The following is a 4619-nucleotide window of genomic DNA, read 5'->3' on the forward strand; positions in this document are numbered from 1 at the left end:
GCCCAGGAAACAAGTCAGAGTTGGAGCAGATCCTGTGCTGGGAGCAGAGGTGCAGCCACAGAGCCAGGTGTGGTGAGCAACTGGGGCCAGCCAAGGGGGGACCTTGGCCAAAGGGCCCAGAGCAGAGAGACACCCCCAGCCAAGGGTCCTTGCAGGCCAGACTGGGAGGGGGATCTTAAACCAACGGGGGGGCTGACACTGGGAAGAAGGGTCCCACCGCCCAAAGCCCAGAGGTGTGTGGCCACCACCATTGTAAGTGTCCAACCTGCAGCACCCCTGCAGCACAGCCAGGGCCTGAGAAGAAAGCCTGGGACCTACAAGGAACAGACTGTGAAATGCCTGACATTCCAGAGACACTGTTTGTAATGTTCCCTGCCACAGAGCAGGGTGATGTTTTCCTTTAACCTTTCCTTGTTCTTTTTTAAAATTAATTGTTAATTAAACAACTTGTATTTGCTTTAAATTGTATAAAATGATCAGTTGGTAAGGGAAATGCCAGGTGCAGAGAGAGAACCCCAGAGTGGGGACACCCTAGCCTGTCCTAGGTGACCACAGCAGGGTTGGGGATCGAGCCCCCCAGGAATCCCAGGCCCAGCCTTGTCAGGGTTACGGGGACTCTGCCAGACAGGAGAGTGGAAGGGGAGTCCTCAAGGGCAGGGAGGCCTCTGGATAAAGGAAGTGGGAGCAAGGACTCAGATCCTTTCACTAGCCCACTTCACTGGGGTAGTGCAGAAGCCAGGAAAGTTCCCCACAATAGCGGGACCATTTCCCCACTTACATTTGCGGGATCAGGACCTAATGCCATTTTCAGGCTGTTAGCTATTTCCCCATCCTCTCACTCACTGAGCCAAACCACCCCTAACCCCTGCATTCTCTACCCCATTTACTGTACTAAGATGTTCCATTGGCACATGCAGACATCTGTATGGCAAACCACATGCATAATGCAAAAGTACCGAGGGAGTGCAACGGGGTCAGTACCCACCTCTCGTGAATGCCCTTCTGATTGGGTGTATCTGTGTTCTTTCAGTGGTTTGCGGTGGGGAGGGGGTTCAGCAACTCAGCCCTCTGGCTGAGTCACACACACTGTGAACAACAACAGACCCCTTCCAGGGTATATAGTCCACCTGGGCCTCTCTCTCTAGCCCTCCCTGGGCTCAGTCTTTAGTAGTCCTGACCCTGGTATAGGGCCATATCCCCAGGGCTTCCTCACGGGAAACACTATCTTCCTGCAACCCTCGCTGGGCTCAGTACCTACTCAATCCCCAAAGCCAGCCAGGAGCTCCCTCGATGCTCCCCCAGACCCTGCCAGAAAACTGTCTGTGGTCCTGCTGCTCTTTCAGCCAGGCACCCAGTCCTTTCTTCTCCAGCTCCTTTTATATGGCCCTCCTAGCCCTCTGATTGGCCATTCCAGCAGCCCCTCTGATTGCTTCCTCACAACCACTCTAGGGCACTTGGAGGACCTCTCCACTCCTCCTTATCTGGGATGCATGTGGCAGAACCCTGCGGCCTCCAGTAGGGGGCCTTTGGGCCTAGTCCACCCCATCACAGGGAGGCACAGATTAAGCCTAAGAATGGGAGAAACCGGAGAAATCAGCATTTGGGAACAGATCTGGATGGAGACCCTCTCTTCCCCAGCAGGTCCTCACTCCCCTTATATGTTGTTTCGTTGGTGGGGAGAGAGAAGCCCAGGGATCAGTAGGCCCATTTACTCCTCCAGCAACTTGTAGCAGGCCTGTTCCTCCTCCAACATTTTCATGGTGCATCTCCCTCTTCTCTTTTTTCCCTCTCTCTCTCCCACTGTGCCTTCCCAAAGGTCCCAACTTCTTCTTTCCATTCTTCTGTGGGATCTTCCCCTTCCTTGACCTTACCTCCCTTGGCATCCTCCTCCCAATCAGTGCCTCCTCTCTTTCCTTCCCCTTCGCCAAACAGGACGGCGGCGGCTGCTCATTAAGTCTGACGAATCCATTCACGCAGCTGGTGGCTGTCTCCGCCTGCTGCAGAAGCAGGGATGATGCAGTGAGCAGAGCAACTTCTACAGGAAGAGCAGCAAGATGCTGCATGGGGAGAAAGAAGAGAAGCAGCCACAGGAGCAGCAGCCCCTAGAAGCTGGGAGGAGATGCAGGAGGAACACTGCCTCAAGACAGGTTGGCATCTCCATGGGACCCAGGCCAGAATTCTGGGGCTCAGGCAGGGATGGTTGGCAAATATGCCTTGGGTTATTAAAATGGAAAAAGAAAAGGAGTACTTGTGGCACCTTAGAGACTAACAAATTTATTTGAGCATAAGCTTTCGTGAGCTACAACTCACTTCAAATGGAAGGTTTTTTTTAAAGCCCAGTTCAATGCCATTCATTCCTTGCTGTATTTCTCTCTGCTTAGACAATGAAAACAGAGCAGTCTACTTCCATTATCATCATGAGTCTGTTTCCCCCTTCGAGGTTTTCATGCATTAGCTCAATGCTGCAATGTTTGCAAATTCTGCAAGGGGCTATTTAAATCCTAGCAACAAAACCAATTCTACAGGAAAACAAACTAAAATTAAAAGAGAATTCATGGGCAGTTTTCTGTTGATGTTCAGATGTTTCTTTTTTCAAACCTAATTTTGGGAAGATATTTAAGCAGATTGACCCCCTATTAAAAAGAATCACTATATTTCTATAAGGCACACTAAAAAACACTGCAGGAGCTCTTTGTGATGCTCTGCAGCAACAGAATGACCCACTAATCCCACAACTGAATTTGTTCCTACTAAGAGCTCTTGTGCTGATTCACAGATGGGGTAAGTAAACCCCAAAGCAGCCACATTGACTCCTTCCACATTAGAATAAGCTGCAGGATACAGTGTTTTCCAAATGGAGAAGACCTTAGATAATGCAACTAATACAAGGCCATTTAGATGGAATATAGGTCTGCTCTGATCACTAACCACCATCGTTAAGCATGGCATCCACTGAATCACATGGAGGCACATGTGCAAAATCAGAACTAGAAGTAGGCGAGACAACAAAATAGAATGTTAGCATTGTCTTGCCTTTTTCTAGGTCTGGTTTTGCACATGTGCCTGCATATGATTCAGTGGATGCCGTGCTTAATGATGGTGGTTAGTGATCAGAGCAGACCTATATTCCAAACAAATGGCATGAACCCAAGCTGGAACTGCCCCTGGGGTTGTCTGTGTGAATATGTGTCGCTTGCTCTTTTGAGCATGGCGTGCCGCTAATTCTGCCTTCTTTGCAGACTGTTCACCCTTTGGGAGAGAAGGGAAGAGCGAGCCATCCATGCACAGGATAAGAGAACAGTGGGTGTTTTTATTAAAATAATGATGGATTAACCCAGGCTTTTCACTAAAAGGTTATAATTTACAATAACATTTGGGAAAAGCTGCCAAACGTGCAGCACAACTCCATAGTGAGTAAGAGCCTAGGAACGGATGGGATGGATAGATGGTTAACTACATTGACTAACTTAATATCCATTGGCAACTCTTAGAGGAAGGCAGGCCCAGTTATACTGCAACAGACCCACTCCTACAACCTGCTGGTTGTCACTATGCTGCACACTCCCTCCACAAGAGCAACAGGGATCCTCTTAGTCAAAAAGCACAGATCCCTATCCCTTGGGCAGAAGGAGACTCATCATTAGGCGTTACAAGTATAGGTCCTCTGACATGCAGTCATTCAGTTTAATCTCTATGTAGTAGAAGGCATACTTAGCCTGTACATTATGCATGATAATATCATGAGGAACAATTATTGGCTAGAACATGTTCCTGGCTTTTAAACCAGATTTTTGTTCCTCCTATGAGAAAATGTATGAGATTTTGGTTTCTGTTAATAGGTGATGGCAAACAAGCTCAAGTCCTTCTTTTCCATGGAATGGACAACCATCATGACAATGGTGGTGTCCACTAAGAGAGGAGGGCAGAGATGCAGAAAAAAAGAATGGAAGACCAAGAAGCAATGACTGTACTTAGTACCCAACCAGTAATACCACCTAGCAAGGAAGTGGAAATGGCAGGCCACACAGTGAGTTTGTTGTAGGAATTTTAAGAGAAATCAAGGAGTGGTCACAGTCCATAGGGTAATAAGATGAAACAATTGGGGAAACTGACATAAAGAGTGTTGGGGAAGAAAATCTTTAGGCACATCACCCATCCTCTTGCTTCAAGTGTGGAGCCCAGCTGTTTGGTCTTTTTAGCTGTGGTAAATAGTTTATACTGGTTTATGTTTTCAACTTCATGAGGAAATGGGCTAGAGACTGACTTTTCTTTGTAAATAAAAGCATTTCTATTGCTAGCTCCCACACATCCGTGCAGACCACAGGGTTAGGAATGCCAACAGCTGGCTCAGCATCCATCCCTCAAAATGAGTCCCAACCAACCCCTTTTAAGGATTCAAAGAACTATAACCAACATTGTTTTCTCTGTATTTTCATGCAGCTTTACGCTTCCATTTTCCAGCCATGCCTGGAAGTGTAAGTGTCCATAAGCCACCAAAAAGGATGTTCCCATGGAATTTCTGGTCCAGGCAGACCTTTTGGGCTTTGCAGAACATAACTATAAGATTCAGGTAATCCTCTGACCATGTGGGTTATTACCCAACCCAACCCAACCTTCCC

At 47.8% G+C, this 4619-nt stretch overlaps 1 long non-coding RNA gene across 1 annotated transcript; it reads left to right on the forward strand.

Moving 5' to 3' along the window:
- The first annotated feature begins 1781 nt into the window (after nt 1-1781).
- On the forward strand, nt 1782-4100 carry LOC141990686 (uncharacterized). Its single transcript, XR_012640237.1, has 3 exons — nt 1782-2147; nt 3240-3300; nt 3840-4100. It is a non-coding gene; the product is annotated as an uncharacterized LOC141990686 (long non-coding RNA).
- The last annotated feature ends 519 nt before the right edge of the window (nt 4101-4619 follow it).

This window comes from Natator depressus, chromosome 7 (assembly GCF_965152275.1).
Source record: "Natator depressus isolate rNatDep1 chromosome 7, rNatDep2.hap1, whole genome shotgun sequence".
Taxonomy (NCBI): Eukaryota; Metazoa; Chordata; order Testudines; family Cheloniidae; genus Natator; species Natator depressus.